The following is a 21155-nucleotide window of genomic DNA, read 5'->3' as shown; positions in this document are numbered from 1 at the left end:
AAAGAGCACAGCAACAACAAGAAGGAACACTTCAAGAACTCAAAGAACAGCTAGAAGATCGCTTCACAGGATTACAGATACAGCTAAAAGCAGTACAAGATGGAAGTGAGTCAGTGCGAAGAGAAATGACTGATGTGACCACGAACTTGGGACAACGCCTGATAGAAGTGGAGAAAGAACACACAAATCTTCATCAAGAGATGGAGGTGGTACGGGAGACGACACACAAAGAAATATTAGAAGTAAGTGACAGAGTGAAGGCCCTTGAAGACTGCTTGGCTGGAAACGGACAGCCAGTGCCTTCAGGGGCTAGTTGTACCCAAGATGCTTCTCCTACGCAAGTCCGGGGTTGTTTGAGCCCTCTTTCGCCTGAGTTTATCCCCGCAAGAAGTTCCGCCAGCCCCATGAGTCTGCTGGGTTCGCCTGTTAGAAAGAAGCCTCAGGAGTTTGATGGCAAGGTCTCCTGGGAGGCTTACCGCGCTCAGTTTGAGCTGTTGGCAGCTCGGAACGGATGGAATGACCAAGAGTGCGCGGTACAGCTGGCCACTAGCCTGAAAGGGGCGGCGCTGGAGGTCCTTGATCAGCACGACAATGCGACAAAGGGCAGCTACAGCGGGCTGGCACAGGCGCTGGAGCAACGATATGGGACCAAGCACCAGAACGAGCTCTTCAGGGTTAGGTTCAGAACCCGCAACAGGAGGCGCGGCGAGTCTCTTCAGGAACTCGCTCAGGACCTTGAGAGCATGGCGCACAAGGCATACCCAGGTGCCACCCCTGACCTACTGACGGTTTTGCTGCGTGATCAATTCATCGATGCCCTGGACAGCCCTCAGCTGAAGATACAAGTGAACCAAGCTAAGCCAACATCAATGCAGGAAGCTCTGGCACGTGCCATGGAGTTTGAGTCCTTTGTTAGCTCTAGCTTGTCAAGCTTCAGGGACGACTTGACTTCTGGCTTTAGGGCACGAAAGGGCGCTGTCAAACACAGACAGGTTCCAAGGAACGTGCTGGTACTGCGAGAAGGTTGGGCACAAGGAGATCGAATGCTATAAGAGAAAAAAGGAATATGAAGGTGGCGCTAGGAAGAAGCCCAGAGAAGGACCCAAGTGCTGGACCTGTGGAGAAAAGGGGCACTTGAAGAATGAGTGTCGGAAAAATGTGCCCCCAACGAGGGACCACCACTCGGGAAACTAAGGAGGACTGGTTCACGGGGCAACGACCAGTCTGTCCTGTACATGCCCCGAAGACATCAATGTGCAGGAGAACCACCATGACGAGCTGCCAAGTGGAGGGCAAGGTTGACGGAGTGTTGTGGCCTGTGGTCGTCGACATAGGCTCGGAACGCACATTTGTGCGGCTTGACGTGGTGAGTCATCGTCGGCTTCGTAAGACGTCGCATCGACTGTGTGGAGTCACTAGACACTATTCAGGGCTCAGAGGCCCAGTGGACGTGAAGTTTGAGCTCAGAGGAAAGAAAGAGTCCCTCTCTGTGTACGTGGCTGACATGGACGGCCCCTGCATCCTAGGTATGGATTATCTTGTCTCCCACAGGTGCGAGCTGGATTTCCGCGCTAAGCAGCTGACTGTAGGAGGAAGGAGGGTGCCACTGACGACTGTGAACAAGGAAGGCCTGCCAGTGACGGTCAAGCGCACCACCATTATTCCTCCGAGGTCGGAGATGCTGTTACCCTGTCAAATTACGGGTGTCCCCCCGGCTAGTCTGTGTGTGGTAGAGAGTGGAAGTCGATGCCCGGTAGAAAACGGGATGATTGTAGGCAGTACTTTGGCAGACCCTACTGCAGCGGAAGTGCCTGTCGTCGTGGTCAATGTCTCCTGCAGCCCAAAGAAAAGAAAACAAGGGACCATGGTGGGGTTGTGCCAAGAGATCGACCAGAAACCGAGAACCTGTGTCTGCAGGAGAACCCTGACGAGGCCCCAAGAGGAGCTGTCCGACTACCTGCGCGACCTGTTTGACAGGAGCTTCAAGTGTCTAGAGGGGCCCCAAGTGGAACAGCTCAGGGAACTTCTCGTGAGGAATGCAGATGTGTTTTCCACAGGACACCTGGACTTGGGGTGTACGGACCTGGTAGAGCACCACATCGACACAGGTAGCCACCGCCCAGTGGAGCAACCTCCTCGAAGGATGGCACCAGCCCGTCGCAAGGAGATGGATGAGGTGATGGATGATCTCCGGCAACAGGTTAATCGAGCGGTCCAGCAGCCCGTGGGCGTCTGCTGTAGTGCTCGTCAGGAAAAAGGACGGCTCCCTTAGGTGCTGCGTGGACTACCGAGCCCTGAACGATCTCACCATCAAGGATTCATACCCACTCCCACGGATCGACACACGCTCGACGCTTTGGTGGGCTCCAAGTGGTTTTCAACACTAAATATGAAGTCTGGGTATCACCAAGTCAAAATGTCGGAGCAGGACAAAGAGAAAACAGCCTTCTCCTACGGTCAAAGCCTGTGGCAGTTTAAGGTTATGCCCTCTGGCCTCTGCAACGCGCCGGCCACGTTCGAGCGGCTGATGGAAAGGGTGCTGGAGGGACCTCACTGGAAGATGGCACTTATCTACCTCGACGACGTGATTGTCTTTGGCCAGACCTTCGAGCAGGAGATGGAAAGGCTATCAGAGGTTTTCGCCCGGTTTAGAGCTGCACACCTTAAGCTCAGCCCGAAGAAATGCTGCCTATTCCAAAGGGAGGTCCAATACTTGGGACACATCGTGAGCGAGGCTGGAGTACGCACTGATCCTGAGAAGGTGGCTGCGGTAAGGGACTGGCCGACACCCACCAACGTGAAGGAGCTGCGGAGCTTCCTCGGGTTGTGCTCATACTACCCCAGGTTTGTAAAAGGCTTCGCTACGATTGCTGCACCACTGCACCTCCTGACGAAGAAGGGGCGCAAGTTTCAGTGGACAGCGGAAACTCAGGTTGCCCTTGAGAAGCTCAAGGAGGCCCTCATCAGCTCGCCCGTACTCACCTACCCAGACCCCTCTAAGCCTTTTATAATGGATTGTGATGCCAGTGATGAGGGGATTGGTGGAGTGCTGTCCCAGGCATGTGCCGACATGGAACGGGTTGTGGCCTACTTCAGCAAGAAGCTCACCCCAGCCGAGAAAAAACTATTGCGTAACCCGGAAAGAACTCCTGGCAGTAGTCAAGAGCCTTGACTTTTTCCATGCTTACCTGTACGGTGCAACTTTCACCATCCGCACGGATCACGCTGCATTGCGGTGGCTGAAGTCACTGAAAAACCCTGAGGGTCAGCTTCCTCTCTGGATAGGTAAACTAGAGCAGCATCATTACACTATTGTGCACCGATCTGGGCTAACACACGGTAACGCGGACAGCTTGAGCCGGCGCCCCTGCCTACCTGAGTGTCAACATTGCCTCCAGAGGGAAAGCGTCCAGAATATGTGCCGCCGTGCTACAGTGGAGCAGACAGCGGAGGTGCCATGGGAAGACTTGGGAAAACTGCAGCGGGAGGACCGAGATCTGAGACCAATTATGGAGTGGCTGAGTCAGTCGTCAACGCGACCTGGGTGGGAAGTAGTCTCGAGAGAAAGCCCTACCACCAAGAATTACTGGACTCAGTGGGACACTCTTCGGATGGACAACGGGGTGTTGCAGCGACGCTGGGTCTCTCATGATGGTCTTGACCACTACTGGTCCACGGTGCTACCTATCAAATCCCGGGAAGGCGTCTCGAAAGAAATGCACGACAGCATCACCAGCGGACACCTTGGGGTAAAGAAGACACTGAGTCGCCTGCGCCAAAGGTTCTACTGGGTTGGCATGAGGAAGGACGTGGAAGAATGGTGTCACGCGTGTGAGGTGTGCTGTGCAAAGAAGGGCCCCAAGAAGCGTCACCGTGCCCCATTGCAACTATACCAGGTTGGAGCCCCCATGGAACGGGTGGCAGTGGATATAGCAGGACCCTTGCCTCTGACGACGAACGGAAATAGGTACATCTGCGTCACAATGGATTACTTCACCAAGTGGCCGGAAACCTAAGCCATCCCTGACCAGGAAGCCACTACCATCGTTAAGGTATTGGTGGAGGAGTTCTTCTGTCGCTTCGGTGTGCCTAACGAGCTCCATTCCGACCAGGGAAGGAATTTTGAGTCAACAGTCCTTGCTGAGTGCTGCTAGCTCCTGGGTATCAAGAAGACCCGGACCACCCCTCTGCACCCACAGTCAGATGGAATGGTGGAGAGGTTTAATTGGACGTTGGGCCAGGAGTTGGCCAAGCAGTGCAACAATGATCAGTCTTCATGGGATCAGAAGCTGCCTGCGCTCCTCATGGCCTACAGGTCTGCCGCCCACGAGACTACGGGGTATTCACCGGCAAAGTTGATGTTTGGACGTGAGCTGCGATTGCCGGTGGACCTACTGACAGGAAGGCCTCCTGGGGAAAGCCTTCCAAGGGACGCCTCCAGTTTTGCCCGTCAGCTAGAGGAACGGCTGGAAGAGGTGCACCATCAAGTCCGTGGTGCCTTGAAGTTCTCCGGGGAGGCCATGAAGCACGGTTACAATATGAGGGCAAGCCACGTTGACTTCAAGGAAGGAGACCAAGTCTGGCTTTCCAACCCGCAGAGGAAGAAAGGACAGTCTCCGAAGTTACAGAGCCCCTGGGAAGGCCCTTATACTGTGCTAGAACGCCTCTCCGACGTGACTTACCGAATCCGGAGAACGGAAAGGACCAAGCCGAAAGTTGTCCACGTCAACCGCCTATGAAGATACCACGGTCCGGGAAACTACACCTGGAACAACTACAGACACCCAGCAGCCAAGGAAAACGAAAGGGACGTCCAGGACCGAGAGGAGGTCGACGACCACATAGGCCTTCTGGACCTTTCAGCCGAGGGAGATAACTTCCCGGCTTCGGCAGATGTTCCAGGGACACCCCAAGAAGCGGACGACGACGAGGCGCACCAGGAGACAGACGCGCAGGAGGCACCGAACAATAGACAGAGACAACGCAGACGTCCACAGCGATACGACGATTATTATGTTTTTGATTAATTTTCTTATGTTTGTATATAGTTAAGTGTGTGATCGAGACGATCACAATTAAGAGGGGGGGATAGTGTTGTGCTTTAAGCTTCCCTCGGCGTCCATGGGCCTCTAGAAGGCTCCGGGAGGAGCGAGCAGGGGGGCGGGGAACAAGACGAGCCGTCCGCGCCCCGCGGGGCGCGGCCAGACGCCAGGCGGGAAGTGTTGCCAACTCGCATATATTTTTGCTACATGTTCTTGTATGATCTAAAATATACTGTAACATTCTAGACTGTACTGTTCTGGATATATATAGGAGAAGAGGGCGAGAGAGTGCCAGTCCCAGTCATAGTAAGCTAGTGGTCAGTGAAGAGTCAGAGTGAAGTGTACTACTAAGGAAGAATATTAAACTACAGAAGCTGTGAAAAGTGTTTACATATCTCCCTCCCACGGAGTCTCCTGACGGCGACACGGAACCCTAGTAACACGTCCGGCATAACAATAGAAACAAAATGTAAGGATGTATTACACACAATAGGAAAAATAGAAAAATGGGAGGTTAGGTTAGTGCTAGTCTACTTTAGTGTTGGTGATGGAGAGAGAAACAAGGAAATAACACAAGAAATAGAAAAAATAATAGAGGAAAACTCGGAGCCACTGATGATAATGGGTGACTTTAATGGACATGTGGGGTTCAAGGGAACACAAAAAGTAAACAGAAATGGGAAGGTGATTTTACAGTGGATGGAAAAGTATGGATTGATTATGTTAAATGATGACGAGAGGTGCGAGGGAGAAGTGACATGGAGCCGAGATGGACAGCAGAGTGTAATAGATTATGTATTGGTGACAGACAAGGTGTATAATAGGTTCCATAAAATGAAAATAGATGAAAAAAAGGAAGAATATGATCAGTCGGACCATAACCTGACAGAGGTGGAATTAAGGGTGAAAGAAGAAAAGAGGGAGTTCAAGAAAAATGAATGGATTGAGAGGGAGTACTATAAAATAGATAAATCATCGCTAGAAAGCTTTAGGAAAAAGTTAGAAGAAAGTGTGATGAGGAATAAGGTGGACAGTATAGAAGAGCTGGAGGAAAAAATGAGAGAAACAGCAGATGCAGTGCTAAAAAGTGTATATAGAAGAAGAGAGAAAAAGCTACGGGACGGCGAGGAACCAGCATGGATAAACGAGGAAATAAGGAAAGAAATAAAAGAAAGGAAGAGGTTAAACAGGAATAGGAGGAATGCAAAATACAAAGAAGAGGAGGAAAAGTGGAAAAAATTATATGTAGAACAAAGAACAAAGGTACAATTAAAGATAAGGAAGGAAATGTATAAACAAGAGGAGAAGATAACAAAGGAAATTAAGGATAAGAAAGATGGAGGGAAAAAGATGTGGAAGTATATAAGAATACTTAAAGGGGAAAAGGTTAAGGATAAAGACACTTTAAGGATATATGGGGAAGACGGAGTGGAACTGGAAAGAGGAAAGGTGGGGGAGGAAGTAAAAGGTTTTTGGAGTGGAGTGTGCAGAAAACATGGAAATTATAATATAAAGGAAGTTTGGAACACAGAGAAGAGAGAGGAGTATGTAAGGGAGTATGAACAGGTAAAAAAGGACATAGAGGAAAACCAGGCTGTAAAGTTGGGGGACATTAATAGCTGAGGGCAGTGGGGTGGCAGCATACTGAAAAATGTGGAGTAGAAGTGAGAGAACACATGGAAATGACAAGAAGGGTGAAGGGGAGGCTCATTTTCCTAGAAGAAGAAAGCATAAGGGAAGATAGAGTAATTAAATGTATCAATAGAATGCAGAATAAAAAAGCAGTTGGAACAGACAAAATAAAGCCAGAATTGTACAAAGAATTTGCCAAAAGTAAAGTATTACTGAAGGTGTTGGTTGAAGACCTTGGGGCAGTATTAGAGACAGGAAGGATACCAGAGGGATGGAGGGACTCTAGGACAGTCATGTTGCCAAAGAAGTGTAAACCAAAGGTTACAGAACTAAGGCCAATAGCTCTGACGAATGTAGGGTACAAGCTAATGATGGCTATGATTAGAACTAGCTTGCAGGAACACATTAGGATAAATGGTATAGGTAAGGATACACAGGCAGGATTTACAGAAACAGGATAGAAAACAACCTTTTTATTCTAAGATATTGTGTAGAAGGAGCATATAAGATGAGAAAACCATTGATAGTAATCTCGATAGATTTTGCAAAGGCCTATGACAGTGCAAGAAGAGATAAGTTAATAGAAGTTTTAAAGGATAGCAAGGTAAACCCAGATATAATAAACTTCATAGCAGGAGTGTATGTAGGAGATAGAACTAAGGTAGAGATAGATAAAGAGGAGGAGGAGATAGAAATAGAAGTGACCAGTGGGATCAGACAGGGATCTACTGCCTCAACTACACTGTTTAAGATGATAACATTTAAAATAATTCAGGAGTTAGAGGAGCTAGACTGTGGGTATAAAGATGAGGCGTTCAGGATTACCTCACTCTTCTTTGCAGATGGCATGGTTTTTTGCAAATAGTGTAGGGGAAGCAGTACAGGTGATAGAGAAGATGGAGACTATAGCTAAAGAATATGGACAAGAAGTAAATAAGCAGAAAAGCAATATTATCATTTTTAATATGGAAAACAAACCAGAAAGTATAGGGGGCATTAGTGTTGGGGATAGAATTACATATTTAGGAATAATAGTTAATGACAAAAGAAACTGTTTTCAAATGCAAAAGGAAAAAATGTACAGGAAAGCGAGAAGGCTAGCAAATATGACATACAATGTAATTGAAAAAAGCTGTTCAAGAATGTTAATAGGAAAGACTTATTGGAAAAATGTTGCACTGCCATCCATCCTGTACGGGGTAAATATAATAAACATCACAAAGACAGACATAAGAAAGTTGCAGAGGATAGAGAATGGGGTGTACAGGAAGATTTTGAGGGCACCAATGTATGCACAGGAAGCAGCACTCCGGGGGGAAATAGGAAGCTCCAGTGTTAAAAACAGGATAAGGGAGGGACAGTGGAAGTACCTTACGTATGTTCTTGTGGAAGGAAACGATTTGGTGAGAAGGGTGGGAGAGGAGATGATAGAGAAGAGACAAAGTAGGTGGGTGAGATTTGTTGAATGAACTGAGAGCAACAGAGGGACTGAGTGTGAGTGTGAGGAATGAGACAAAGGAGAGTATAAAGCAGAGAATGAGAGAAGTGGATACAAGAGAGTGGAAGAGGCAAATGAATGAGAAAGCAAGCCTTAAGGTATATAGAAAATGGAGACAAGAGTTGGGAGGGCAAGAGGAGGTATACACCAACAACCAAGCCTCAGAAGTGCCATTCAGATGCAGGACAAACAACATGCAACTGTAACGTCTTTTTTTCCAAGGTAACGCTACATTCCTTCTGACGGCCACCGATTAGATGGTAATGTGGTAGCGGGGTGGTCGTCTGGCTATTTCCGAGCGGTTGTCAATGATGTTGAGACAAGCCTCAGGACAAGTGAACACTCGTTCTGGGTTGTGATGGTTACCTTTAGTGGGGTAATGATGGAAGGTGGGTGGATTCCCGTTTGAACCACTCTGAGACAACGTTTTGTTAAGGGGGGGAGTGGTGATAATTCACTAACGTGCGTGTGTGTGGGTGTGGGGGGGGTGTTCAGTAATGTCCAAATGGCAGGTTGACAGGCTTGAAATTATAGCACTTACAGTTGTAACTTAATAACTTTTCTTGTGTATGAATATAGTTACAGCCCCTGGGCGGTTAGCGGAGTGACATTTTTAAATGAATAATGAATACATACATAAATGAATATTATTGAACCTAACTAACTATCTATCAGGGAGATTGGGGAACATTTGAATGCTTTTCTGTGTTGAAGACCCTTGAAGTGCTGACTGGTGCAGGATGGAGGAAGGCACTGGGGCGATTGAGGCGCTGTTGACGAGGCGTGTTTGAAGAGGCCGTGGTTGTGTTGTTTAAGAGCTGAGGCGTGGTTGAAGAGGCTGTGGTTGTGTTGTTTACGAGCTGAGGCGTGGTTGAAGAAGCCGTGGAGGTGGTTATGACGGCAAGGCTGGTTAAGGCGTTGTTGAAGAGGCTGCTTCTGCCCTCCTTTGTTTCGCCTCGCCTTGCTGGGTTTTGCTCCGCCTTGCCTTGCTGTGCTCTGCTGTGCCGTGCCTCGCCTCTGCCGTGCTTGTGGTGGCGTTCACAGGGCTGTGATGGACGGTCACGCCAACCTCTCAACGTGCGTCCTCACCGCTCGTCGGTCTCGCTCTCTCCTCTTACTCTGCCTTTATCTCAGGGTTTCTGTCTCCTCCCTGGCCGCCCTCCTTGCTCCCTAGGGGTGGGCAGGTACCGGTACCAGTACCGGTACTAACGGTACCAGCTAAACGGTACGGTACCGGTACCAGATTGCTCGGTACCAGTACCAGTTGCTCGGATTTATTTATTGGATTTATTGATAATTCTTCATGTCCGATTTTTTTTTTAGGTTGCTAATTAATATTGTTATTGTTATTAGACTATGATCGAGTACACCCATAATAACTATACATGCTATTTTTTTACCGAAAAAATAAATATTCACTTCATTCAGAGAGAGAGAGAGAGAGAGAGAGAGAGAGAGAGAGAGAGAGAGAGAGAGAGATCACCACTCAGTGAGTGGATATCTCGGTGATATGGGTACTCGACTACTCGATCATAGTCTAATAACAATAAAAATATTTATTAGCAACCTAAAAAAGACAAAGAATCGGACATAAAGAATTATCCAGTAACTCCAATAAATAAATCAAATAATAAAATAATGGAAACGGGAGCCGTGATGGAAACGGAAAGCAGGACAAAATGGTGGGAACTTGGGGAGACGGCCAGCGGGGCAGTGACTCAGCGTCTACACACAGGGCCCATACCACATGGAGGCGGGCGAGCGCCGAGCGTCACTGAGATCCAAACAGTACCGATACTAGCGGCAATACGCAGTGCCGAGTGATCATTAAGCTTCCCGGAACCCAAATGATCATGAGGCTTCGCGGTACCAGGTACCGGTACCTGGTACCGCGAAGAATCGATTCCTCGCGGTACCCGGTACCGGTACCTGGTACCGCGAAGCCTCATGATCACTTGGGTTCCGGGAAGCTTAATGATCACTCGGCACTGCGCATTGCCGCTATAGTCTGTTCGGAGCATGAAGACGGTTCAAGGTGTGGCAGATTCCAGAATTCCCATGAGTGCAGCGCCGCCAGTTCGACCGCCAGTTATCAGATTAGCACTCTCTCCCGGCCTACCCCCCCACAACCCACCTGTTTATCTCTCTCTCTCTCTCTCTCCCGCACGACCCGGGGGAGGGACCTAGGGGGACACACCAACCACCACCACCACCACCGCTACCAACACCACAACGTGGCAACATGGGAAAAATCGCTGCCACATGTCATAGAATTTATACAAATCCTTGTTATAATCCTAAACATCGACACTCATTGTACGATGTAGCTTCCTTTACTATATACAGAATATATAAAATATCGCTCTCAAATAGCACATGGATGGGAAATAAGAGAGAGACGCATGTACGAAGGCTGATTTGGCAGCATGGGTAGAGGTAAACGACGATACCAGCTCCACCCTGAACCGACTTCTTGCTCTGAACAGATTATAGTACCGGTACCGTTTGGATCTTAGTGACGCTCGGCGCTCGCCCGCCTCCATGTGTGTAGACGCAGAGTCACTGCCCCGCTGACCGTCCCCCCAAGTTCCCACCATTTTGCCCTGCTTTCCGTTTCCATCACAGCTCCCGTTTCCATTATTTTATAATTTTATTTATTTATTGGAGTTACTGGATAATTCTTGATGTCCGATTCTTTTTCTTTTTTGGGTTGCTAATAAATATTGTTATTGTTATTGTAACGGTCCGAATGTGAGTGAACGAGAATGTGAGTAAGTCAGTGAGTAACAGAGTGAGTAAGTGTAAGCGAGTGCGTGAATGAACGAGAGAATGTGAGTAAGTCAGTAAGTGTGAGCGAGTGGGAGCGTGAATGAGTGAAAGAGTGAATGGGTGGCTAAGGAATGTAAGTGCGTAAAAGGTTATGAGAAGATAACACGGCGAGCGAATGAGTAAATATCGTGAACGAGAGTTACTGAAATCCCTCATCTCAAAGCCTCGAACCCCCCCAAGAAACCAATAACTGGTTAGTTAGATAGGTAGGGGTTTGATTGTAAAAGAATGTTCCGGAAGGGAGGAGAAGCAGGAGCTGGCGTGAGCGTCGGGCTCGGCAGGGGACATCCACGATGGGAAAGGGTGGGAGCTGAGACACCTGACACCGCTCTCACTCCAACCAACTCACTTTTCTTGCTTCCTGCTGCTCGTCTCCTGACTAGCCCGCCTCACACAGCAGGCCGTGGGTGGGGTGTGGGTCGAGGGCTGAGTCAGGAGACGAGCAGCAGGAAGCAAGAAAGGCAGCGAGTTGGAGTTGAGTGAGAGAGGTGTCCATCTCTCCACTCAGCCCACCCCGAAAAACCATCCACGGCCTGCTGTGTGAGACGGACTACAGGATGGGAACTTGTATGGCGGGGTAACCTGCCCCTCGACTGCCCTGGTGGCCGATATACCACTGCCCCAAGCTGCTCCCTACATCACGACGAGCGCCCGCCTCTTCACACCACCCGAGCTGCTCCCTCTCCACATCAAGCGGCGCCCGTCTGTCCATCACCAGGACCGCCCCTTTCCCCATCGGTGGTTGAATACCTCATTTCTGCCGGACGGGCAGATATGTCAAGAAGCTTCATCCTAGAAACAGATGCCAGCCTCACCCATGTGGGTGCTGTGCTAATGCAAATCGATGATAATAATTTACCCAGGGTCATCGGTTATTTTTCCAAAAAGCTTCGTCCGGCAGATATGAGGTATTCAACCACCGACAGGGAAGCTTTGGCTATAGTATTGGCATGTCGCCAGTTTAGTCATTTCCTGTGGGGTACCAAAGTATTTATTCGGACCGATCACCAACCTCTGGTATCCGTTTTTAGACAAAAAACTAAATCCCCACGCATGAATCGTTGGATATTAGAAATGAGGGACTATCAATTCACCATTGATTACAAATCGGGAAAAAAGAACGTGATGGCTGACCAATTAAGTAGCCCAGTAAGACCCATAAGACCTTGGGGCGGCCAAAGTGAGTTATTTCTGGGGAAAACAAGAGAAGAGTTTAGCCAGCTGCAAATGCAGGAACCAAGGTGGAGGGAGATGAGACAGTATTTAGAGGGAGGATGTATCCCACCGCTGCCACCATATGTAGCGTGGAAAGAAAATAAATAAAGCTACATCCCCTTTTGACGACCACTATGGTTGTGATGGTATGTGATAGCGTGGTAGTCGTCTACATTCCCGAGCGCTGGTCCCGGATGGTAAGGCCTCAGGACAAGTGAACACTCGTTCCGAGGTTTGTGACCAGAAGGGCGTTACTTGTGATTAATTATGGAAGGTGGGAGGATTTCCGTGTGAACCACTTGTGAGACAGCGTTAAGAAACTGGATGGTGATAATGTACTATGGGGGGGGATGTGTGTGTAAGGGTTCAGTAATCTCAAATGAGCAGCAAAACAGGCTCCAAATTATAACACTCACAGTAAGGTTGTATATAAACATGTATTTAGTTTCATTTTTCAAAGGTTCCTCCTCCAGCAACCAGAGCTAAGCATTATGTGTATTCCCCAAATCTCCCTTGTGCCGGTAGCTAGTTAGATTAGAGGCATATACAGCCTGTCAGCCATTCATTTTTTTAGTACTCCGCTAACCTTTGAAAAATTAAACTAAATACATGTTTATATACAACCTTACTGTGAGTGTTATCATTTGGAGCCTGTTTTGCTGCTCATTTGAGATTACTGGGTTTCCAGAGCATTTGAGAAGAGTGCCCCGCGGCTCTATAATGAGTTACCCGGGATGTTAAGAACAGTGACAGTCTGGCAGTCTTCAAGAAAGCGCTGAAGACTCACTTATTCACTAAGTCCTACGACTTAACAAATATGAGGATTGAAGACAACTTTAGGTGCTAATATTACTGTTATAATGTTAGCGGCCCTGTGGAGCGCTGCTGCGGCGGCGCAGACCGGGGCCTGAATCCTCATCAACGGTATCAAAACGTACAACTAAAAGCCTTCAGTAAATTGGTTTCCCTTCTTTCTGTATCACTTGTTGGGGTTATTTCCTAAGCGAGACTGCTGCCACATTAATAATTATGGTCACCAATCCCTTACAAAATACCTTTATATGCTCTAGATTAATATTACGAAGACTGTAACAACTCCCATAGGTTAGTATGTTTTGGGAGGCGCCCACCACGTTAAGTTAGGATAGGCTTCCCAACCCCAAAATCCACATGATGAGGCGGGGGCTCTAGGAAGCCAGCACTCTGCAGATGCGCAATCAACGTAATAAAATTCATAATATTAAAGATGAAGAGCTATAGTCCATGTAGTGATATTCTAAAAGCTTTACCCCTATATGATGAGCTAGTGCTGATTTAAATAGATAGAGACTAAAGGATGACCAGGGATTCTGGGAGGCTATTTTGTACTGGTGGACTCTAGTGGGTAGATCAGGAGTTAGAACAAATAGGTCTGAAGGAGCGATTGCAGATTTATTACGAAAGATCTGCCAGTACTTGATTATGTTCATTATTGTGTGTGTGGGATTTAGCTTATAGTTTATTTTGGGGGTCTGGGGGGCACACATTACACAACTTATGCTTCCATTCACTTAAATTTAAGCACATATAGATAAATTTTATTATCAGGGATACATACAACAAGTATATTTTTCCAAATATAATATAGATACAAGGATATAGTGTTTTTTAGACCTTTACTCACTATGCTTCCATTCACTTTACTCTCTTATGCTTTCATTCACTTAAATTTAAGCACATATAGATAAATTTTATTATCAGGGATACATACAACAAGCATATTTTTCCAAATATAATATAGATACATGCAAGGATGTAATGCTTTTTTTTATTCCTGGTGCTACTTACACATGTATCCTTAGTTGTATAATCACACTCTGTACTGTCTGGGGGTTGGGACGGCGTGCTCCTCCCTTTCATGGCATGGCTCACACCGTTTCTGATCTTGTAGCGAGACAAAACACACACACACTCAGAAGGCAGGACTGTCGGCCTTTCACTGCCGCAGGATCACACACATATAGGAGGGCAGGATTGCTAGCCTTCTGCTCCAGCTGGGAAGATGAGTTCACAATTTCATGGCTTACATCCTGCACCTATTGTAAACAGGTAAGATACCATACTAAAAAAAAGGGTGCGGCTGCTGAGGTGAGGCAGGCGAGCTCGGGGCTCGAGGGCACCGTTGTCAGATTATCGTACTCCAGAGCCGCGTAATTACCGGTTTCTGGCTATAACTGTTGCCAACAAGCATCAATAATTAACCATTTAAACGATATCCATATATGAAGGCAGTTATTTGGGTGATGAAAGCAGTTTATTGGGTCGGAAATCGGCAAACATAAAAGGCTGAGTACGACAATCTGGCAATGTTGCTCGGGGGGACCGATTTTTCCAGCGTTTTGGAGTGGGCCGAGTAGCGCATATAAACACAGGTCGGCGCATGCGCAGTAGAGGGGGGAACAGGGGGGTGTGGCGGACTGAACGTTCCCCCTTGTTCCCCCCTCTACTGCGCATGCGCCGACCCGTGTTGACCCGCCCCATTTAAAGGGGGGGACCAGCTGGCCCGCATCTACTGCAGACTGATCGGTCCCCCGACGAGACATCGGTCCCCCCTCCTTATTCTGTCATTTGCATGCCTGTTATTTTCCACTGTGATGTTAGCGGCCCTGTGGAGCGCTGCTGCGGCGGCAGACCGGGGCGTGAATCCTCATCAACGGTGTCAAAACGTACAACTAAAAGCCTTCAGTAAATTGGTTTCCCTTCTTTCTGTATCACTTGTTGGGGTTATTTCCTAGGCGAGACTGCTGCCACATTAATAATTATGGTCACCAATCCTTTACAAAATACCTTTATATGCTCTAGATCAGGCATCACCAAATGGCGGACCCCGGTCCGGATCCGGACCGAGCGATGGTTCTGTCCGGACCCGTGACCAATCTGCGGCCGGGTGACAGCGGGGAGGGAGGGTGTGGCGGGTGGCGGGGCGCCGTGCAACGCTGGCGGGTGTCAACAGGCCAGTGAGAGCGTGAACACTCAATTTCCTGCAGTAGGAAGGTCAAGCTAATATGCAGGGTGGCAGGTATGACCAAAGGGCGTGGTGGGTATCTGGGTGGCATGCACCTTTCACCATGGTGACGAGGTGGTGGACGGTGGCAGCCAGCAGGCGACACGCGGGCAGTGTATAGTGTGGGGGTGGGGGTGAGAGCGGGGGTGGAGAGCGTTCGAGCGTGCTGCCTTGACCTTGCGCTCTCAGTGCACCACAGCAGAGAGGAAGAGACAGATGAGAAAAATCTTTAGTCAATACTTTGTTTGCACATGTTTTTCCTAAAGAAGCCACTTTTTATTTATTGTTTTCTGAAGATGTTGAGTTTTTTTTTAACTTGAATAGTAGGCTTTCAATTTTTAGGCTGGGACATCTTCAAGAAAAAAAATAAAACTTTAATCAATGCTATGTTTGCACATATTCTTTTTCCTAAAAGAGCCACTTTTTATTCATTTTCTCCTGATGATGTTGACTGTTTTACTTGAAGTGTAGGCCTTTAATTCTTTAGGCTGGGACCTCTTTAATTTGAGAGAAAAAAGGGTTTTTTGGCTCTGCTCGCAATTTATTTTATTCTGAGATTTCTGTTTTCTTTAATCTGAAATAAAGGCCTTAAATTTATTTGCCTGGGACTACTTTTATTTAGGGCAAAAGAGTTAGCTGTGCACTCTGTTAAACATTTCCTGCAGTGAAAATAGACAATAAATACTGTTGAATCCATATGAAAATGTCGACATAGGGAACGGCTATAAGACACAAGCTGGACTTCCGTTCGGACCTTTTACTTGGGGGAAATTTTAAGAACTGGACCTCAGTGACTTTTAATTGAATACCCCTGCTCTAGATTAATATTATGAAGACTGTAACAACTCCCTTAGGTTAGTATGTTTTGGGAGGCGCCCACCAGGTTACGGTAGGATAGGCTTCCCAACCCCAAAATCCACATGATGAGGCGGGGGCTCTAGGAAGCCAGCACTCTGCAGATGCGCAATCAACGTAATAAAATTCATAATATTAAAGATGAAGAGCTATAGTCCATGTATAGTGATATTCTAAAAGCTTTACCCCTATATGATGAGCTAGTGCTGATTTAAATAGATAGAGACTAAAGGATGACCAGGGATTCTGGGAGGCTATTTTGTACTGGTGGACTCTAGTGGGTAGATCAGGAGTTAGAACAAATAGGTCTGAAGGAGCGATTGCAGATTTATTACGAAAGATCTGCCAGTACTTGATTATGATTGATTGATTGATAGTTTATTGTTGCAGGTAAACAACAAGGGAGAAGGGAGGAACTCACTATGCTTCCATTCACTTTACTCTCTTATGCTTTCATTCACTTAAATTTAAGCACATGTAGATAAATTTTATTATCAGGGATACATACAACAAGCATATTTTTCCAAATATAATATAGATACATGCAAGGATATAATGTTTTTATATATTCCTGGTGCTATTTATAATTACCCATGTATCCTTAGTTGTATAATCACACTCTGTACTGTCTGGGGGTTGGGACGGCATGCTCCTCCCTTTCATGGCATGGCTCAAACCGTTTCTGATCTTGTAGCGAGACAAAACACACACACACTAAGGAGGGCAGGACTGTCGGCCTTTCACTGCCGCAGGATCACATACACATATAGGAGGGCAGGATTGCTAGCCTTCTGCTCCTGCTGGGAAGATGAGGTCACAACTTCATGGCTTACATCCTGTACCTATTGTATACAGGTAAAATACCATACTAAAAAAAGGGTGCGGCTGCTGAGGTGAGGCAGGCGAGCTCGGCACCGTTGCCAGATTATCGTACTCCGAAGCCGCGTAATTACCGGTTTCTGGCTATAACTGTTGCCAACAAGCACCAATAATTAACCATTTAAACGATATCCATATATGAAGGCAGTTATTTGGGTGATGAAAGCAGTTTAATTATTGGGTCGGAAATCGGCAAACATAAAAGGCTCAGTACGACAATCTGGTAATGTTGCTCGGGGGGATCGATTTTTCCAGTGTTTTGGAGTGGGCCGAATAGCGCATATAAACACAGGTCGGCGCATGCGCAGTAGAGGGGGGGAACAGGGGGGAACGTTCAGTCTGCCACAGGGGAACGTTCAGTCCGCCACACCGATATAAAGGCAAGACTCCCGCCGACAAGCAACAAGCCGACAACCCAACTCGACTCAACTCAACGTGGCCGTTTTCGGGAAACGGAGAGAAAAATAACCCTTAGAGGAAGGAAGGGCAAGGTGTGAAGACCCAAGAAGCGGTGCAAAGCGTCACGGGGCTACGGAAGAAGAAGAGGAGGGCGTTATTTCTCACAAGTGAGTGCTCCTTCCATTGTTGTGACTGCCGTAGTTTGTTGTGTCCAATATGTAACGTTTTCTGTATTTCAGCATTGTTTTGAAGCCGACATGTGGAAGTTTGGTTCCTCTGTCGCAGGACGGCTGTAGACTTTCTTAAAACAGTGGAGGGAATGATACAAAGCCTTGGAAAAGTGCCCCAGGAAATCTTGGGGCCAAATCTCTAGAATTACACCCGAGTCAAGGCGGCAGCCTTAACCCTATACGTTCCGACCCCTTGAGATTTTTCGCCCTCGTATAGCCAGCATCGTATTGATTTTTCTGAACAACAATAACGCTCGTGAACACTAAGTACTGGAACCTAATCAATGGTGTAAAGCAATAGTGAATAATGAGTGAAAAGAAACTCTCAAGAAATAAAATCCTTTTCTCCCTCTTCCTCCTATTCTTCCTTCTTTTCTTCTTCTTCCTCCTCTTCCTATTCTTCCTTCTTTTCTTCTTCCTCTTCTTCCTTCTTTTCCTCCTCCTCTTCTTTCTCCTTTTCTTCTTCCTCCTCTTCCTCTTCTTTCTCCTTTTATTCTTCCTCTTCCTCTTCTTCCTCCTCTTCCTCCTTTTCCTTTTCTCGCTAGCTTCTCGCCTCTTTTTCTTCCTCTTCCTTTTCTTCTGCCTCTTCCTCTTCTTCCTCTTCCCTTCCTTCTTCCTCTTCTTCTTCATCTTCCTCCTCTTCCTGTTCTTCCTCCTCCTCCTCTTCTTCCTCTATTTCCTCCTCTTCTTCCTCTTACTCTTCTTCCTGCTCTTCCTCCTTTCCTTCCTCCTCTTCTTCCTCCTTTTCCTCTTCTTCCTCCTCTTCCTCTTCTTTCTCCATATACCTCTTCCTCTTTTCCCCTCCTCTTCCTCTTCTTCTTTTCCTTTTCCTCTTCCTCTGCTTCCTACTTTTCCTCCTCTTCCTAGCTTCTCATCCTACTCTTCTTCCTCATTCTTCCTCTCACTCTTCCTTTTCTTCTTCCTTCTAATCTTCTTCCTGTTACTTGATTTTGCTCTTCTTCTTCCTCCTCTTCCTCTTTCTCTTCTTCCTCCTCTCCCACCTCTTCCTCTATTTCCTCCTCTTCTTCCTCTTCCTCTTCTTCATCCTCTTCCTCCTTTTCTTCCTCTTCTTCCTACTCTTCCTAGTCTTCCTCTTCTTCCTTCTTCCTCTTCTTCCTCCTTATTGTCCCCTTCACTCTTTTCCTCCTCTTCTTCCTCTTCTTCCTCCTCTTCTTCTATACTTTTCCACCTCTTCCTAGCTTCTCGTCCTCTTCTTCTTCCTCTTCTAGCTTCTTCCTCCTTTTCCTCCCCTACCTCTTCTTCTTCCTCTTCCTTTTCTTCTTCCTCTTTTTCCTCCTCTTCTGCATCTTCCTCTCCTTCCTCTTCTTCTTCCTCCTCTCCCTCCTCTTCCTCTATTTCCTCCTCTTCTTCCTCTTCCTCTTCTTCATCCTCTTCTTCCTCCTTTTTGGTGATGATGGTGATGGTGGTGATGATGATGGTGGTGATGATGGTGATGATGGTGGTGATGATGATGGTGGTGATGATGATGATGATGATGGTGGTGATGATGGTGGTGGTGATGATGGTGGTGATGATGGTGGTGATGATGATGGTGGTGATGGTGATGGTGGTGATGATGATGGTGGTGATGGTGATGGTGGTGATGATGATGATGGTGGTGATGATGATGGTGATGATGGTGATGATGATGATGATGGTGGTGATGATGATGGTGGTGATGATGATGGTGATGATGATGGTGATGGTGGTGATGATTATGGTGGTGATGATGGTGGTGGTGATGATGGTGGTGGTGATGATGATGGTGGTGATGATGATGGTGGTGATGATGATGGTGGTGATGATGGTGGTGGTGGTGATGGTGGTGTGGTGGTGATGTTGGTGATGATGATGATGTTGGTGATGATGTTGTTGATGATGATGGTGATGATGATGATGATGGTGGTGATGATGATGGTGGTGATGGTGATGATGATGGTGATGGTGGTGATGGTGGTGATGATTGTGGTGGTGATGGTGGTGGTGATGATGCTGGTGGTGATGATGATGGTGGTGATGATGATGGTGGTGATGATGGTGGTGATGATGGTGGTGATGATGGTGGTGATGATGATGATGGTGATGATGGTGATGATGATGGTGATGATGGTGGTGATGATGATGGTGATGATGATGATGATGGTGATGGTGGTGATGATGATGGTGGTGATGATGATGGTGGTGATGATGATGATGGTGGTGATGATGGTGGTCGTGATGGTGGCGTTGATGATAAGTGTCAGAGAGAGAGAGAGAGAGAGGCCAGTCATAGGCTATTTGACCGTTTGAACCTAGCTCCCTCTCTTCCATCTTTCATAGTATTTTTTTTATTTCGCTAAATTTCTCTTTCCTATTCGTCTTTATATCACAAAATAATCTCTCTCTCTCTCTCTCTCTCTCTCTCTCTCTCTCTCTCTCTCTCTCTCTCTCAATGCATCCAGGTCCCCCCCAAAATAAACCATACGAGGCCAGTGATTTATAGAAAGTAATTTTTTTTTTTTTTTTGCCGATAAGAGTATATTTGCTTATATTGAAAGGAACTGAATATGAATGACATGAATATTTCGCAGCAAGTGACACTGGCACTGATATTATTTTAGGTATTATCATTGTTGCCTGGTTAATATATATATATATATATATATATATATATATATATATATATATATATATATATATATATATATATATATATATATATATATACATATATATATATATATAGAGAGAGAGAGAGAGAGAGAGAGAGAGAGAGAGAGAGAGGCCAGTCATAGGCTATTTGACCGTTTGAACCTAGCTCCCCTCTCTTCCATCTTTCATAGTATTTTTTATATATATATATATATATATATAGAGAGAGAGAGAGAGAGAGAGAGAGAGAGAGGCCAGTCATAGGCTATTTGACCGTTTGAACCTAGCTCCCCTCTTCCATCTTTCATAGTATTTTTTATGACGCTAAATTTTTTTTTTGCCGATAAGAGTATATTTGCTTATATTGAAAGGAACTGAATATGAATGACATGAATATTTCGCAGCAAGTGACACTGGCACTGATATTATTTTAGGTATTATCATTGTTGCCTGGTTAATATATATATATATATATATATATATATATATATATATATATATATATATATATATATATATATATATATATATATATATCTGTGAAAGATGGAAGAGAGGGGAGCTAGGTTCAAACGGTCAAATAGCCTATGACTGGCCTCTCTCTCTCTCTCTCTCTCTCTCTCTCTCTGTCTGACTCCAAGCACGTACGTTTTTACTGTATTAGATATATATATGAATTTTCTTGCCAAAGTACAAGAAATTAACATATACGAGACACAGTTATCACCTTATGGTAGTGTCAAAATAAGTATTGTGTGCCATAATTCGTCATAGAAAACGAGCATAGCAACCCCTCGCCTCGCATGGCAACACAAAAACACACACACACACACACACACACACACACATACGAATGCACGCACATCAATATGTATCAAGAGGGATGGCATGTTCCTCTCTTG

The 21155-nt window shown here is 46.4% G+C and overlaps 1 long non-coding RNA gene across 1 annotated transcript in view; it reads left to right on the top strand.

Annotated features, from left to right (window-relative positions):
- The first annotated feature begins 17275 nt into the window (after nucleotides 1–17275).
- LOC127002853 (uncharacterized) overlaps nucleotides 17276–21155 on the top strand; it is a 29474-nt gene continuing 25594 nt past the window's right edge. Inside the window, exon 1 of the long non-coding RNA XR_007756577.1 lies at nucleotides 17276–17559. This is a non-coding gene — a long non-coding RNA (uncharacterized LOC127002853). The remainder of the gene's footprint in view (nucleotides 17560–21155) is intronic.

The sequence above is a fragment of the Eriocheir sinensis genome, chromosome 24 (genome assembly GCF_024679095.1).
Source record: "Eriocheir sinensis breed Jianghai 21 chromosome 24, ASM2467909v1, whole genome shotgun sequence".
In the NCBI taxonomy this organism is placed as follows: domain Eukaryota; kingdom Metazoa; phylum Arthropoda; class Malacostraca; order Decapoda; family Varunidae; genus Eriocheir; species Eriocheir sinensis.
The sequence above is the reverse complement of the archived record's forward strand: the minus strand, read 5'-3'. Positions and strand labels throughout refer to the sequence as shown.